Raw genomic sequence first — 19,028 nt, 5'->3', positions numbered from 1 at the left:
TGGCAGTAGCTTCTGGCTGTTGAATCATCCGCAGGGTGTTCTGATTCAGTTTACTTATATCCATTCAGCTGAATACTTCCTGTTACTGAAAAAATCAAAATCAAACCGAACTCTGCAAACTCATTCATCTGGCTTTGAATGTAGTGATCATAGTACCCTCTAAGATACTGAGACACACTGTGTAAGCATTCGGTCAAATTGTAGTGGACACTTGTTTTGCTTCCTCTGATCCTCTTCTGGCAATAGAGTTATAGTTTTTCTCATCAAGAGGGAGTTTTATGAGTTTAGAAGTGCATTTTTGGCACCTGGCCCAAAGCTAGAAATGAGAAAATACAGTTTTTAATGTCAGTTTCTTAGACAGGTGTCATTTTTATTTCCAATAACAGTGTTTTAGAAAGACGTATTAGTTGAAGGTGAAAAAGTTTGTGTTTTTGGAAGGAAATAGAGATTACAACTTTTCTAAGAATTTTCTAACTGACATAATACCTGTCCTGATGACAGTGTGGACAGTCATGAGCCTCCTCCGACGCCTCCTGACACAAATGGAGTCAGCCTCCACTTCCAATGAAGAGTTTCACCAATGAACAATTACCTGCTGATCTCACCTCAGACTGTTAGGTCACTCTTACCATCCATTCCTTTACCAGCTTCCTACCTGTAAAAATGGCCTTGCATAAATATGCTGTTACTTCTGTAGTCAGGAATGTAACCTGGTTATCTGCTTGTATGTATTGTATATTTTTGTATATTTTGGTGATATATATTGTTTTGCAAAATTGAATAGCAGTCCATCTACACGGATCAGCCACAACCACAAAGGCCAGACACCAGGACCAAAAGGATCTGCCACCAAACCCGGTGCCAGACACCACAGGACCTCAGGGCAAAGTCCGATCCATGGTGGGACCTCTGTGGATCTGACTTGTTCTGCATGTCTCATGGATGCTCGATCAGATTGGGATCTGGGGAATTTGGAGTTTAGATCGACACATTTGTCACGCTCCTCAGGCCATTGCAGAGCAGTTCCTGCAGTGTGGCAGGGCACATTGTCCTGCTGTTGGAAGTGCCGTTACCATAGGAGGTCATACTTGGTTTGCAATGGTGTTTGGGTAGGTGGTATGTGTCAAAATGGCATCTACATGAATGCCAGGACCAAAGCTTTTCCAGTAGGATGTTGCATTGTAACGAGATGATCAATGTTATTCACTTTGCAAGTGATTTTACTGTTGCAGCTGGCCGGTGTATATTTTAGTCTGGATCAAAGTTGTGGACTGACGGAGCGACAGACTGACATTGCCATCCTTAGACTCATGCCACTAGTATGACTAAAACATTACTGTTTGTGTCCACATGGCCACATTTGGGCTATTCAGAATTTTGGCACATGTGTACCGGTGTCTTTGACAAACACCTTTTTACTGTATATGTTTTAACAAGGGGAATTAAGCAGAACCTGACAAACTTCTGATAGCTTCTGCAATGCTTAATGCTTTGTGTCAACTGTGAGTGTTGTACTGGGATAGAATAAACCAAGTATTTTGGTTTACAGAAATACAATAGTTGTACCCATGTTTAAGTACGGTGCTCATCTGTTTTGTCTTTGGGTGCATTGTTAAGTGGTTTGCATATTTGGATGACTTACAGGTATTTTGATTTTTTTCTGTTCAAAGACAAATTCATATTTGTTCCGTTTTTGTTGACATCAAGAACCACAGAGCAAAGTCATTATTTTTATTATTATTATTATCATTATTATTATTATTATTATTTTACTGTGATTTAATATCAATTGTGGCTGTTTGGAATTTAATGTTATCAATCTGTTAACACAAAAAACTTGAGTGAGTGGGCGAGTTTTGCCCTATTTTCCTTCTCGTTAAGTATTGAACAAACAACACAGGTATGTTCTATGACACTTATTGAAAACTTTGTCCAGCACTCTCAACAGCCCACACAGCATGGGGTGCCATAGTCACTTGTGATTGGTGGAGCACACTCCTGCTCTAGTTATAAATCCATTAAAATGCTTTTAACTTGTGAAAGCAACAAACACCCACCGATGTGAGGGTAAATATTGGCAGAGGTTGAATTAATGAAATATAATTTGGACCGGACAAACATTCAGTTGATTGTTCTCTGCAAAGGTAGACAGCGCACCTCAAAAACTGAGCATTTGGCAACCAAAATCATCAGTGTGTGTGTGGTACATAGTTAGGTATTTGCATGCTATATTCTGTAATCATTGACAATTAGCCCAATCTAGAGATGAGTCTCATAGCTGTCATCAACTCCTCCAGCAGGTATCAGGCAGCAGAACAAGCTCTGTCCAAAGATAGTGATTGTTGGAGAAAGCCAAACGTCTCTCAAGACCCAGATAGTGTTTGTTGGAAGCCAGTTGTTGGAGGTGAAAGCAGAGCAAAGAGTGGGATGACAATAATGCTAAGTGTCTGCAAATGTATATCGGTAAATGTTTATTATTATGTCTACTGCAGCATCACATAAAATTCTGTACTACGGAATGAGTTGCATTTTTTCCCCAATAAAACTATCAACTGCTTCTGGTTCTGTTCATATTTTTATCACATATTTAGGAACATCTGACCAAGAACTCAGCTTTATCTGAGCATTTCCGAACATCTCATTAGAAGAAAAAACATTTCAACATAAAAGACAAGACAAGCGTTTCCGTTTTGAGAGACAGATGACTACAACCTAAATAAGGTTTAAGTACAACACGAGAGAGTACTAAACAACAAAGACTAAATGAACTGTATTTGTCCTCACTGTACCTATTTGCAGTATAATCTGCTTGGTGCCAGCTGTATTTACCAACTATTAACTAAACTTCATTTCCATTATGTTCATGGTGCACATACTGCACATCTGACAGATGTTACGCAAACAGCTGCATCTGAAAATATTAAACTGCATAACCACATAAAGTCAGAACACACATATTTTTGATGTAGTAGTATTACTAACTCCTTCAACGATGTTAAACTCACCCTGCTGAACTCTACATGGATTGATCATTCATGCAAACACGAATACATGCACAGATACACAAATAATTGCAGAAATTAGCTGTCTCTGAAAAATATGACACAATATTACAGTTTCCTTGGCAGAGTTTATCATTTGCATGATGTTGTGTTTAGGGATTAGGGCAGAAGCAAAAAAAAAAAAATAATAATATTAATAAAGAAAAATCCCCAAAACATATCTGCCTCAGCAGCATTGTATTAAAATTCACATTGTACAATACAAAAGAACCACTCAGCCCCAGTAGCTTATTGGTCTTATTAAGGTCTTAGCTGGTGTGATAAGTTGTAACATCTAGGTGTTCATTAAATAAAATCTCTTATCAGGTGTTCACTCATGGAGGAATTAAGCAGTAGTTTGGTAAAGAACATTTTCACCTCAGAGTTTAATTAATATTAAAGGAGTGGCAAAACAATAGCCCCACTGCATTTGAAATCTTAACCCCGGGTGCCCTCATTTGGAGTGCCTAGCATATCTCCATGCTGCACCAGTCTAATCTATGGCATGTCAGCGTGACCAGGTGAAAAGTGGCGTTAATTCTATATTGGAGCTGGGCATGTGTTGAGAGCAGCGGAGACAGGTAGAGCATGCCATGGGAGTCAGCGTGTGACCTGACAGGGATTGGCAGGCAGGGTGTTAATTGGATAGGTGCGCCAGCCCATTTGTGTTGGCCATCCCATCGCAGAAGACATTGTACCAAGTTCTTGACTCCCAAGACAAGCCGCTGTGCTCTTCTTAGACATGCTCTGAATATAGCCAATGAAATTATTTGTTTCCCAACAGCCACGTGACTTTCCCCAGACACAAAGACAGGGGGATGGGAAAGACAATGCATCACAAGGTAGAGCCTCTCTCTACGCTAAGACAGAGCTTCTGGAAATAATTCAGTGTGTGTGTGTGTGTGTGCAATTAAAAAGAAAACATTACATATTATGAAGTGAGTTTTAGCAACCGGACGCAAGTTCTCTTATACGTTAGCATACGGAGTCACAGATGTTTGCAAGGTGGTAATTTGTGATTAGTTTGTTAATTAATTTGTTGTAATTGTGCCGCCTGCAATTAAAACATATTGGATCTAAAGTTAATCAAGTATAATAGAAAGAGATATACTGTCATCATATATTGTCTTGGTGACATAATTCACTTAAGTCCTTGACAAAAGATTGGCTACTTTGCAGTTCTAATTAAGAAGCAGTTGAGTGTTGAATATCTGACATTAAAGTGTGTGTGCGTCACTACTACACTGTAAATTTTAAAAGTTGACTTTACTTTAAAGTCAGGAAACAGATTAACTTAGAATAATCAAGTAATGTAGATTATTACATTTAAGTTGTATGAGCTAAAAAGTTTTTTACCACTTGAAATTATTATTCTACTTGGTAATTTTGAGGCAATCAGTTAGAATAAAGTTATTTCAGTCCATTTGTCAGATGTTACGGTGTAGTACAAGCATTCATTTATTTATTTTTATATCTGTGGTGTTTTAACCTCGATATCACAGAGCTAAGCTCATGAAAATATTGTGAAGTTAGTTAAACACTAAAACTAATCATAATGGATACAAAATCAGAACATTCAGATCCTGTAGAGACACTTTCAGACACTGATAACTCATAACTGAGTTTTACATTCAGTCATTGTAACAGGCTCATACGATTTTCAGCCATGACTTTTAATGTATCTAAAGAAGCTTGCTATATTAAAGTGCATTATTGTTTTATTTATAAAGACATAAAAATATCAGTCTTTAACATATCAAATGTAAGACAATATTAATGGGGAGATTGTATGTGTTCAGGTAGAAAGTTACATCATTGATATGTAATATTACTTATGCAGATATTAGGGTATACAGTATGCTGATCACATCTATTATCCACTGAAAAACTGTTTTCATGCACGTGTTGTCGTGGGCTATTGCTTAACAATTGTAAATATTAGGTCCTGGGTCACCAGAATCAGCAGCAGCCAGTTTCAACTGCAGGTGCATTCATTCTCATCTGATAGTTAACATTTACTGTTGCAAGTTATGTTTCAGAACATTTATAACAAATTTTATGCATTTAAAAAGTGACTGGTACAAAACTGACCATTTCCAAAAGTGTCTCCAGTGTAAATGGCACCTATGTCACTATTTATGGCAACATACTTTATAGCTGAACAGAGCTCGAGAGAAGCGTAGCTTAGCCGCAAAACTTGTGTCACTGTCAAATGATTTGTTCGTTACGAGTGATTTTCTTTCCGGTTGTTCGCATTGCACTGTAAAACTACCACAAGTGAATATATGATGTCCAAGACAGTCTAAAGATATAACTTTTAATTCACATTGGCATACGGTGCATCAGATGTCAAAACTATCTTTTGACTTTGAGGTCTTTATTTCACCGTCTAACTGAGAAAAGTGATGAAAACATGAGATGAAAAATGTTTGATCCTCAGTTTTGCTTTGCACACTGGCTACAAACACTTTCCTCTCTCTGCTGTCTGATGTGCAAACATGGTTGAAATTATGAGCGCTTCAGAGATATCACCGTCAATAGTCACGGATTGTATTTGTAAAGCATGATTAATATTGACTGATACTTTATACGCAACTATTAAAGTACGTGTGTTGAAATTAATAAAATAAATGTTGGTTAAATTGAATTAAAGATCGTAAGATTGCACATTTTAGCACTGTATTGTAAAGCTAACAAGTCTATTATAAGTACACTGTACAAAGGAACAACTATCATCATCTAATCCAAATGTTAAAGAGTGCGTTAACAACAGATTTAGAATTTTTGTCATGAATTGATATCGACGATGGAGCGGTTCAAATTGAGTTTCTGGAAAACACATCTCACAAACACGAGTCTCTAATTCTGCTGGAGGACGTGAAGAATTTTTGGATGAACTCACCGAACATGGGATATGTTCAGCCCATGTCCCAATTGCTAACATGTTTTCTATTGTGTGCAGCGGCTGAGTTTAAGACTGTCAGATGGAGGATTTCTGCACTGGCCAATGACAGGGCTGGAGCTTTGTGCTCTGATGTGGTTAGCTAACAATCAGATGGTGAGAAAATGTGTAAAGAATCATGACTAATACAATATTTTCCACAGTATAGATTCTCTGTATGTTAGTACTGAAGTAGTATGACTAAGAGAGGCATTAAGTAATTATTGCTCACACAGTGTTTAAGAATGTCAATTTTTTAATATCAGAAAACTGTAATTGTGCAATGCAGTTTTGCTTTGTGAGTACAAATGCACAATTGCACACTGCTATGCAACATAAACCAGTGATGGCTGCTTTTATTTGAATATGAATGCTCCTCTAATACAGCAAAGGGTACACACAACCTTCAATTTAACCTTAGCCATTGTGTTCGATGCAGACTAGCCTTTCTATTGTTAAAGATGCTGCATCTTATTTTTTTAATAAGCAAAAGGATTAAATTAAACCCCGTGCAATCCAAATGGAATGGGGATTTTTGGACGCATTCATACAAAATGTGTCTGGAAAAGATAATTCCACTTAATGGAGGCATTTAAAGAAGTTGGCTGATGCCTCTGCTGCAACTTGGATTATATCATGTGTTTTTTTCTTTTTTTCCCCTTTCTGCTGTCACAATTTATCTTAAAAAAGGGGGAATTCAACATCAACATGGATGTTTCCCACAGCTTCTATATTAATGATTTGATCACATTGAGAGACACAATAAATAATGAGATTTTCTACATTCTGAGAGGCATAAAACCAATTATAGTATTATTATTATTGTTAATATTATTGTTGCTGTTGTTGTTATCATATTTGTTGTCATTTAATCTTATTTGGCTCTTCTTCCGTCCCATTTCCTGTCACTATGAGGATTTCCCTCCGCCGGAGTTAGGGTCTGCTGTGAGCTGTCAGATTTGCGGCGTTGATATCTCAATTAAGCAAAATAGGAAAATCTATTGTTTACGGGGGTGTGAGAGGGTATTTCCAAGCCGCGGGCATTAAAATGGGAACAAGAATGTGTTCGGTCAGCCTGAACAGCGCAGGAGGATTTTGGGGAGGACTCCTCCTTTGTGACACATGCAGCATAGACATAATGAATTATATTATAATTACAAAGCACAGTCTGTAGAAGTGGACAATATAGATATTTGGCCAGGGGGTGGAGTGTGCTGCTCCATAGAGACTGGGCCACTCCAGACTGCATTTCTATTCAGATCACTTTAACTTAGACAAATCTCAATAAGAATGAATGGGGCTTTGTTCAGGAAATGAAAACATTTGAACAAGGACGCATCATCTTCTCATACGCTGGGGGCACATAAGCAATTTTTACGCGTCTGGAAAAAGACATTGAGCTGCCAAGTTTTACTTTGTCAAAAAAGTCCTCACTACTATTTATAAATTCCACAATAAAAAGACAACAGCACACAATACTCATTCAATAAATAAAGGTGCAGCAATATGTCAGAGAACACTGGTTTTGTCTGTGCAGTGCGGGGCGACGGTGGAGGTGTATTGTGGAGAGATTGGGCAAAGCAGAGCGAGCAGAGAAGCAGAGGGGAGAGAAGCTGGCAGTGACTGAGAAGATGAGGATTTGACGGCAAGGTGACAAAGAGTTCAAACAAAATGAGGCTTGTAGATTAGCAGCACTCCCCTCAGTGACAGGTGTCATCTCTTGGGGCAGTCTGTCACTCTGCCTGCTGCCACTCTTTATATAATATGAGGAGAGAGAGGAGAGAGAGGGAGAGAGAGGAGAAGGAGGAGGAGAGGCAGCAGCACCACTTGCACCTCAAAAGGCACGGCCTAGCCCGCTCTACCTGCCAGTACGCGAGATTAAAGCCTACAGTAAGTGGCAGAGGGAGAGCTGGCCGAACAAAAGACGAGCCAATGTTTATTTACCTGGCGAGCGATTTGTGCTTTAATGATTCCATCATAACCATAAAAGTTCTCAATCAAAGTCGATGTAAAATCACTTAGTCAGGGACATTATCTTGTAATAGAGAAACACTAATGTCCATAATTACTCTTTGACACTGCAGTTTGAGGGTATGCTATTCAGGCAATTCAAATAGCTTTACATCTTTAATCTGTGCCATATTCATAAATCACTTTCCTGTTCATATTCCCCTATGGGTTAGGACATTGCAGGAAAATACTGGACTGTTCTTTTGGCAGTATAAGATTTTTATATAATTTTTACATCACTGTGATGTAATGCCTTCACGTGTAAGCTATCTAATTAGCTCAATGAGACAAAAACAGATATTAACATCTGGTAATTTTATGCATGAATAGTTTCTTAATGAAATGTCCACATGGGCTGATATTAGATATTATCGAATATCGCGATATTTGCTGTCACATCTTTCACAGTATCGAATATCGACCAGCTGTGTGATTCTTCACCAGAGAGGAACAGTGTTATTTCTCACCTGGCCGTCTCTCTCTCCGTGTTTGCAATTTATTCTTTGCACCGAAGTTCTGGTTTGAAAGTTCTTATTTGTTATTATTTTGTTATTTAAAAGTTTTTTATGTGTTGCTGCAAAGGGATATGGAAAGAGGTGAACAGCATATCAACCTGTCAGTCCTTTATTTACAAATAAAATATATGAATAATATTTGTATTTATGTCTATAATATCGTCTAACACGATATTTAGATGAGACAATATCGTGATATAATGAATGACTGAATTAATTAATTAATTACATTTTATTTTGGTTACATAAATCTTGAGAAACAAAGATTATTTCACACAAATTTTCCCACGGTCATTATCCAATAAAGGAATAGGCTGAAGGTTTATTTTTGTCTATCTTATAAACCAAAGACCAACCAAGAAAATCAGCAACAACATTTTTGGATATCGTCCAAGCTCAATATCTATTATGTTATTATATATATTTACATAAGGGCTGGGCAATACATGGGTATTATATCTCTATTGTGATGTGGTACTATGTATTGTTAAATCGTGATGTATAAGTATCATCTTTACTGGTTTTAAAGGCTGCATGACACTAAAGTGATGTCATTTCCTCAACTTACCAGAACTTCTTTTTATACTTGTCTTTACCCTCCTAGTCAAATAACCACATTACTGATGATAATTTATCAAAAATCCCATCGTGTCAATATTTTTGTTCCAACAGTCACAATATTGATATCAATGTATTTGGTAAAAAAATATTGTGATTTTTGATTTTCTTGCCCAGTCAGCAATTATGAAGCGCTTTTGAGGAGATTTCAATATATCGATAGATATATTATGTATCACGATACAGCTTAAAAATATCAAGACAATTTTTCAATATCAATATCTGCATATAGAGTAATTCTACTGCTCACTCCTGAAGTCTATAAATACCAGTTTGCCAAAATCAGGGCTGTCTATTATCAGATTTTCACTTCATAATTATAGCGGCCAAACGAATTCACGATAACGATATTATCGCGATATCAATAGAAATTTGATAAGAAAATGCTAGAAATCAAATCTATATTTAACTTTGTTTATTGTGTTTTTTCTCTTTTTTGTATAGAGTGTATAAAGGTGGAGAGAGAGTCTGTAACCATAACTGTAAAAAAAACCCAGAACAATTACTATCAACTACTACTAATGAAAAAACAGCCAGATGAACAAAAGATTCATCTTCACTGGATTATTCAGACGATCATCATATGTGTGTGTTATTAAGACAATATCAACATCTAATTTTTTAATATCCTGGGTTTCTTGAATATCGCAACATTGCGACCTAGTCTAAAACATACTACCCACCCAGAAAATCCACATATATAACTACAAAGAGGTTCAGGGCAATACTTACCAGTAAGCACTTACTACCTCCCATGGAAGGCAACAAAGAGAACCACAGAGAGTAAAGCGAGAGGAGAGGGAATATTGTTCTTTTGTAAGGAGTCAGTGAGTTTTGCCCAGACCCTTAACAAGTCTGTGATACAGGAAGGTATTAACTAAAGCTCGGAGGGAGCCAGCTCACATCATCCTGGTGACATGCAGGCTGAGACCTGCTGCTCTCTGCCCAGGACTCCAGCCATCTGCTCCACAGATTGCACTGAAACACACACAGCAAGCGCTGCTGCCACCCGTCTGGGTGAGAGAGTCACCAGAGGGTCAGCTACTTCTTCAGGACTTTCTCCCTTATACGTTTTGACTGCTCTTACTCGCTCATGTTGATTGGGGTCACACGAGCAACCCGACTAATAATCTCATAATCTGCACTGAGGGACAATCTACAGTATGTCTAACAGGCAGTGAGAGAGGCAGCGCACACAGAGAGCGAAGAGAAAAGCAGGAGAAGTATGATGTTTGCTTTTGACAGATGAGGGATGCCCCCTATTGACTTTGTCAGGGAGGCTAGAAACAGGGGTAGAGAGAGTAAAACCAGAGAGCATCGGTGATTGCAAATTGTGAAGAAAATAAGCCGAGTGCCAGCGTTCTCAGTTACAACCACAACAGTAGGGAACTGGTCCCTGAGATTATATGGACAAAAGAGACGCTCGGGCTGAAAATTCAGGTGGCCAATATACATTAAGGTTTTAAAATATTCATTGCACAGGTTGGAAGGGATAGAAGGTTATGTGAGTATTTGGCGTCCTCCCGAATGGGAAAATTCTCTCTGAATAACAATCAGGTGGTATAGAATCAGATGTATAATGAGAACGAAGATGAGTGGTAGCTGGTTTCAGCCACATAGGGCAATTTTCTGTAGCCTGGAAAAGAATCAACTATAAATGCACCAGCTCAATAAGTTCGACACAAAATAAAGAATTTAAAAAAATCGCTAACCCCATATTTAAATTTTTATATGGTTGTTTCTCTTCTGTTTACAATGTCTAATAAATGAATTTCCTGATAATAAACGATTTTGCACACTTGCAGCATGACAGCATCTGCGCCCTGCGCATTGAAAAACAAGTCATATGCAGCACAGTGCGTCTCTGGTCTGTGAACCAGTGTCCGTTGGGGAAATCGACCACCCTGGGCACAGTTGTGTTGGAGTGAGTAATGAGGCAGGCTTTCCACGATGGCTGATAGAGGCTCCCATTAACAGCCATGCTTCAGGGTATTCTCTGTCTCTGTGTTGTGGAATGGAAATGAGATCTGATAGAACCATGTATAATTTGTTGTCACATCAAAGTGACACTTATTAGCTTTATTTCCTTATCATTGTTACATCTACAGTACCTCTGGGTAAATATTGCAGTGGAGCACACTGCTGCTAGCCTGCTTTGTTATGCACCTTTAAGTATAGAAGTATAACTTTCATTGATTGCAGTTCTGTAAGCACTGCTTATAGAAACGTGTGTCTTCTGTTGACGTGCTTTCAAATTGGACACAATGAACGTACTTTACCCCACAAATAGACTTCCTGAAGGCTTATATCCACCGCTTCTGTTTGCTCTTAAGGAATAGTTTGCTGTCATTTTCCTTTTTCCTCCGTGTGTCATTTCTTTTCATCGCCAAGGTTGATAATCTTATTAGTAACATCATCCGACAGTATGTAAAAGTTTTATTCATCGGTCTCACATAGACACGCACGCTTGCTCACGCACACGGACACACCAGCAAACACACATTTTTTTCCATTAATCTCGCAGCTATCCTGAAGTGGATTATTTTGAATTTATCCAACAGCCCTCTTCATATCTTTGTGACTTTGAATTGGGGATATTGTGGGATGGACCCACTATCAGAGCAGAATTATTTCCCCAACTCCAACAGAGAACTGAGCATTGAAGGGGCTATATTTCACCATTGCATCTATAGATGTGCAGCATTATAACTCATGAGTGGCACCTCATTTCACACAGCCTAATGGCTTGACACTGAGAGCACACCGGGGATCCAGGCAGGGGAGCTTCCCTTCATTTTTTTTTTGGCCTAACTTTTATGAGATACAAGGATTAGGGTTGATTGAAAGTCACAGTCAGCTGCTGCTCAGCACTGCAGCATGCACGAGGTCTTACATTAGACTTCCCTCATTGATGACTTAATTCTATTAATGATACACAGTATGTTATACCGCTTTGATTTATGTTTTTACAAATTCTGCAGGCTCAATTTGCCGTGCCGAATAGAAACCTGACATGTCAAAGATAAGTTCAGATCTTTACATTTTCCTTCCAAAAAGAAAAAAAAAAAAAAATCCCAGCAGACTGCAGCCGCCATGCGATATTTAACTGATTTAGATAGAGAGAAGCAGACACTGAGGCACAGTCTACTCTTCAGTGAACTTATCTTACCCGCCTGGATGTGACAGACAGTGTAGCCCTCCAGCTTAGTTGTCATACACCGGCGACCAGTCAGAGCTCGTCAGGTTGCATGATTGTATAATTGTGTTGTGACACCTTGAACCCGCCGGTGGTATATAACCATGTTAATTTCCTGATAGCACACCGTGGGCCGTTGGAATCAGAGTTATGATGGGTGTAATTTGTGCCTCCGACGGCAGAGTGAAAGGAGCGGGTCATCAGCAGGATAAATACAAATTAAAATTGATGCAGGTCTCATTTCTGCTTGACCAGTTTGTGTTGGGGAGGCTGCACAGAGCTGGGAATGGTGCACTTGCCATTTGTGCCATTTGGTCTTCCATTTCAATTCAGGGCCTGGAGGCAAAAACTCAAAATCAAATGTACCTGCCCGAAAGATGTGCTGCAGTATCACAGGCTTGATAATAAAGCTGGAAATATGGCTGCTTTTATAGATCAGAAACTGGAGTGAAGACGTTTCTCATCTAAAGTTTGTAACCTCTAATTTCATGTCACAAAATAAATAATATTAAGAAGAGAATAAAAGAAGAGAAGCACAGAGATAGATGTTTGATATTTTTTTCAATATCAGCAGGAAGATTGGATATTGGACACTTTAAATGAAAAGCTAGTGATTTGTGAAACACTGCATGAGTGACAGCTTCGTTTTGATTTTGTATTCGCTGTTTGTTGCTGTCTCTGGCTGCATGTGTGCCTGAGTGTGTGCGTGCGTGTGTGTGTGTGTGTGTGTCATACGTCCAGCAGAGCCAAAGAGGCATCCTCCTGAACTCCTGTCACTGCTTCTCTGACTGCGAGTTCAAGAGCTCTTCATTACAGCCTCTGCGCATCTGAGGGAAAGAGAAACAATGCTTAGAGCCCGATGCACATAACCTTTCCATTCAATCAGCGGTTCAAACCGTCTCCCACTACTGCAATTCACTCTCTTTCCAGCCAGTCAAGTGCACCGCTGAGTCAAAAAGCCTCCTATCAAAAATGGATGGAAATATCTTTGACAGACAGGAAGCTAAATTATCATTTCTGGAATACATACTCCGATTTTGACTGAAAACGTTAATGACAACATTTTAACCAGCGGCTATGCATTACCCACCGCTGTCTGTGTAATACGTATATTTTACGAAAATAGGTGGTAAAACTAGCCTGACAGCACAATGCGGACGTCAAACAAAGGCTCGTCAGTAATGTTTTATACAAATCCACTGATATAATAATTATACTATCCCCAGTCTTTAGTGGAGGTTGATTGTTCTTGCTGTGAGCTAACACACTTAATTGTAGTATGCAAATGAGAGCAATTACAAAGCTTTTAGGTGAAGAGATGACAGCTGAGGTTGGTTTTATTGGAGGCCTCACCCGGTTGTCATGGAAACCACATAGAATAACGCAACTGTCAAACGGATATAATCTCATGATATGTCCAGAAATTGCCTCTCTCTCTCTCTTTCTTTCTCACTCTACTTTTTTTTTTTGTTCGGTGAACTGATCCATATGAAAAAAAAAAAAAAAAAAGATTCTTTGATTACTGAGCAAATTGTCAATTTGTGTGTGTGTGTGTGTGTGTGTGTGTGTGTGTGCAGAGGAAGAGAGGGGTGCGTTTGAGAGACAGAAATGTTGGAATGGATTCAATTTTCCAAAACCAAAGCTTCATAAGAATGTAAAATACACTCTCTCTCTCACACACACACACACACACACACACACACACACAGTCCGAAATGCTTTGAGCTTTTTGGAGAGTCAACAATTAGACACATGTATCAAAAAGGAATTTAGGGCAATTATTTGAAGGAAAATTGCTTTATAGCACTTATATCCGTTTACATAGTGAAGTCTATGGCTCAAACAAACAGGCCTCATTTTATATATTTGATTTATTGATACACAGATCGGCATGTGACAATTTCATCAACTCTAAATGACTCAAACACCGTCCACACTCAGCTGAACGAGGTTTATTTACGTGAGTGCTTATTGTCAGTGGATCCGCCCAGAGTCACCTTTTCAGTCGACAGACCTAATAATGGCGTTGATGATTGTCATCGTCTCCGACGCAGGAAGCTACCTTTCCAATTAAAACCATCATTTCCATTTATCATAATGTACCATTTTGTGACAAAAAAATATACATAATTGTGTGTGATAGAGTTGCAGGATTTTCAAATAACATACTTTTTAGTAGAATTTTTTTTATCAGTGCAGCATTTGACGTTCACTTTTCTGCGTCTGTTTATCTCAAATTACAGTAAATGGCACAATCACTGCCGTTTGCGAGCAAAACAAAAAGTTGCGCTCTAAATTTGGTCAAATTTTCTCTAACAATCTATATTACAATTACTCTTGTGCCGGCTTTCATGAATTAAATATGAGTTGTGTCTGAGAATGAGATGTTATAGAGGTAAATGACAAGAGGCAGCCTGTAATTGAGGTGGTGGCAACATGGGCCTACTGAACTAATCCCTGACTCGGTCATGTGACGGGCTGTTCACCAATGGCGCCAGTCCTTTTCACCACAAAGCCAGGGCAGCTGGGAAAATTGATTTCTCATCTGAGCTGTATTTGATAGCTTTTGAAATCAAAAATTGAAATTAACTAACCTACGCCCCGTCATTACAAAAGAGCAAATTAAACTGTGCAACAGCGGTTCCTCGGAGCTCTGGAAGCCTGCGAAGGAGACAATTTTGAAGATGCGAGCTCTTCTCGGCCCGTGACTCCCTCCCTGCCTCGTGCTTTCTGTCAAGAATAACATTACAAAACAATAAATAACAAAAAGTGCACTGTTGTCTTGTAATAATATATACAATTCTGATTTTAATATAGATTTTACAGCACATTTACTTGTTGTAAGTGATAGAAATTATTTATTTTATTCAAATAATAGATTTTGTTATGTGGGTTGCTTTGTGCATAGAATTTTGTTTAAATCAAATTTTCTGCAAATACAACAATTTGCAATTGTTTCGATTTATAAGGCAAAATAACATATTTAATCCAGAGCGCTGTATAAATAATTGGTTAATGCTTTGAATGCAATTATTAAACTTCATAGGTTTGGTAGAATCAACAGCTTCTCCAAATGCACAGTCTGATTTTTGCTTAAAAAAAAGAAAAGCAAAAACACAAAAAAAAAACAAATTTGCAATTAAAGCATTTTTTTTTAAAAATGAAATCTAAAGTCATATTTAGATGGAGCTGTACAAGAAAATTATACATATAAAGATTAAACAAGTGCTACACCCACTATTTGCTATGACTGACTTAATTTACTCTTCATTATTAGAACAATGCAAACAGCACTTTAACAAGCGTTTAAGGAGTGAAGCCTCTTTGTGAGAGTGAGTGAAAGTGGACAAGACGTGAAGCCAAACAAGGTAGCTGGTTTGCGTTGACAAACGACATGCCGAAACAGATGTTCCTGCAGGTGGACATGAAGATCAATAGGCGGTGGAGAGCAGCGAGATAGTTACCTGAGCTGCTGGAACTTGTAGCAGATGTTAAACAGACTGATGCCCTGGAAGGCTGATCAATGGACAGGAGGCAGATGGAGGAGAACATGGAGGAGTGCTGGGAGGCGCTGTTAGCAGAGAGAAACATAAAATAATGGGAGTCACATTTGATATGCAGATGGGCGCCTGTCCACAACGTTAACCCATCAACACAAAAAATAATAGGCTTCAACTTTTGGGGGAAAACTTCAACTTCAGCCAAAACTCCGCTCCCTTCATTCACGCCTGTGTCATGCTAATTACTGTTGAATTTTACCTCGTCAAAGTCAGGATGCTGTAAAGCTGATAATTTATTCCCCTATCGTAATTCCACACAGGTAGGTTAGGGCACCGTGATGACCATTATCAGGTGTGAGAAACAGGAGATTCAGCAGTTTTTCTGGGCTAAAAACTTGGCTAATTAGCAGTGGTGAGAGTTAGTGTCAGGCTGTGATCTAACAGACTATCACCTTTACCTCCCATTAGTGAATTAAATGCACACTGAAAATCCCAGAGCATCTCTTGGCCCTCACAACTGGGTCTAACTAGAGCATTATCAATCTTCTTTTACAAGCAGACACGACAGAAAAGGCTTATCTGCGATGCGGAAAAATATATTATTTTAGGTATTTCATAAAATAAAATAACGAAATATAATTCAAAAAATACGTATTTGACAGCTCGAGAATATCACATACATTTCAGTCAGTGTATGACACAATTATTTTCTCATTATCAATTCAAAATCAACCTCAGTTTCTGAGTTAGAAGCAGGTGAAACGTCTGTCTCGGTTCTTTCCCCCAAATACTGTACACCTGCACGAACACACACAAGCTCGTACACGCACACACGCACAGATCTTCTGACATCCAACGTCCCAGTGGCCTTGCTGTCCGAGAAGCAACTTGAACTAGGCGATAACCTGATAGACTTTATCTTGTCTTCCCCGGGTCTCACTGAAGCCTGAAGAAGACACTTCAACTGCACAGCATCCCCCCAGAGTCTTAACCTTCCCCTCATCTCTCCTCGCCGGCATCGGTGCCTGAGAGCTGTCAGCGGCCTGTTGCTTATTGATGTTTCTGCATGTTTTATGTCTTTCTGAGATATGACGGCCCTGACACAGTGCTGATTTCAATCAGCTTGCCACATACCGCAGAGAGTGACAGCTGGGGAAAGTAAGAGGGACAAAAAAAAAAAAAAAAAAAAAAGGAGAGAAAGAAAGAATTGGTGGGGATGTCATTGGCTCAGATCAGCTCCGGCCTCGTCTCTGACCGGGGGATTCTCCTCCCTTCTAATGAAAATGTTTCATTCACATCTCACATCTCATGCCTCCCTCGCTGATGAATTCAATAGAAGAAAAAAGAGAAACGAATGGTGAGGGAAAGAAATTCAGCTTTTGTCAGATTGGGGAGGCAAGAAGAGAGGATGACCCCTGAGCCAAAGGTTTTGACACTGCATCAATCCCTTTAGGGGTGAGGCCTGCTGGACCAGCTCTGGCTGAAGATTACTTCAGCACATCTGAGGGATGGCTGCTCTATCTATTTCACACATTCTATGCAGAGGAGAGCCTTGTATGCTTTGGATCCTGAGCTGCCCACTAAATTAGGTCTGAGATCATTCCATGGAATGAGGGGAGCTATCCAGGCCAATTCAACCCCAAACCATTGACAGAGAGCTTACTGAACCCCTGAAAAAAAAAAAAAAAAGAGGGAGACACATCGAGTCCCTCTTTCTCTTTATGATACCAACTAGAATGTACCGTGGGTAATCCCAATAAGGCTCTTTACTTGCAAATTCAAGTATAGGCACACATGTACCGATAAGACGCTCCCACGCAGCTTTCTCACATACGTGTTATTGACAAGCATATCACATCCACTCAGCTCTCAGCGCTTTTGTCCCGATCTTGAAGTAATATCTTTGACTTGTTAGGTGGTGGTGCGACGCTAAATATGACCCGGTGAAACTGAAAACAGCAGAAAACCTGTGGGTCATGCAGAATGTTCTGTTTTATATTGTTATCTTACCCAGAACAACGTATATTTAAAACAATAAGACAATAAAATATACAGTCTTCTTTTTTTCTTGAATTATTCTAGGTGTTCATTTAATATCGAGGCTTCGTTGTGTTTTTCTTTTCAGCGTTATCTCTGACTTCAACTTAATCTAAACTGGACTTTGAATTAGGAAAAAAAAAAAAACATCTCCAGGATCTCATAGTCTTTTCAAACTTGTGTTTGTCTGAATCTGATAAAGCGCAATTTATTCCCTCCTGTTTTCATTGAGAGATATCAAATTAATAGCTCTAGTCAGGGTACTTTACTTTGAGTGCGCAGTCATATTTCACTTTCAGTTTTTTTTTTTTTTTTTTATAGAACACAATTACTGCAGCCATAATGAGATTCAAAACAAAGACTAAATTAGCTGTCATTAAATTATTTCAATTTCCTTACCCTAATAGAAGATTGTGACAGGTGTCATAGTTGCTGTTATGTTTGGCTTCGCAACATGTTATAATGGATAATTGATCCATCAAAAAACATCAAGCCAAGGCAATAACTGGCTTGAGACTGGCACACTGAACATGCAGAAAATCGAATTTAACCCCGTGTTGACTAAGACACTCCTTGCTCTGTCGATCAAGCATGTCTCTCCTTGACAGCTCTGTTCGCATGTTGTTAAATAATCTAAAGGGGAAAAAAAAGAAACATGAAAGAAAAAGCAGTCTCAGAGGAACTGTCACAGAGAAAGGAAAATGCCATGGGGGGCGAGGAATGCCTTCAGTCGCGCAGCTTTTCACATTTTAATTTCGGTCTGCGGGACTGACTCATGGTAGCGCCTGAGTGAGTGGGTCCTGGGAGTCAGGGCTCGCGCTGACCCCTGAGTATAGACAAGCCCAGAGAGATGTCAGCTGAGAGCTCCTGAGGATCACCAGGCTGCCAAGCGCTTTGAAAGCTGCTGCCAATTCAGCCTAAGTTTCAGCTGAATGGTCGCCACAGAGAAGGGGAGCGACAGCAATAAAAACAGGTTGCAAAAGGAAGAGAATTTGCTTTCAAAATGTATTTGGCCCCTGACCTTGCATCCAACCTCGTGGCCTCTGTCTTTGAAGCCGAGCATATTTTTTGAGAGACACTGAAAGAGGGGAGGGTTTCAGGGGTGGACTTGGGGCCTGTCAGTATAAACATATTAATAATCTGACAGCTTCATCTGCTTTTGAGGGCTAG

The 19,028-nt window shown here is 39.1% G+C and overlaps 1 long non-coding RNA gene across 3 annotated transcripts in view; it reads right to left on the bottom strand.

The window, feature by feature from the left end:
* LOC311263449 overlaps positions 1 to 19,028 on the bottom strand; it is a 115,259-nt gene that overhangs the window by 27,698 nt on the left and 68,533 nt on the right. For all 3 annotated transcript variants that reach the window (XR_014623348.1, XR_014623349.1, XR_014623350.1), the window contains 2 exons: positions 15,786 to 15,892; positions 13,057 to 13,148 (listed from right to left, as the gene is read on the bottom strand). This is a non-coding gene — a long non-coding RNA (uncharacterized lncRNA). The remainder of the gene's footprint in view (positions 1 to 13,056; positions 13,149 to 15,785; positions 15,893 to 19,028) is intronic.

The sequence above is a fragment of the Pagrus pagrus genome (genome assembly GCF_965226575.1).
Source record: "Pagrus pagrus genome assembly, chromosome: 10".
Taxonomy (NCBI): domain Eukaryota; kingdom Metazoa; phylum Chordata; class Actinopteri; order Spariformes; family Sparidae; genus Pagrus; species Pagrus pagrus.
The sequence above is the reverse complement of the archived record's forward strand: the minus strand, read 5'-3'. Positions and strand labels throughout refer to the sequence as shown.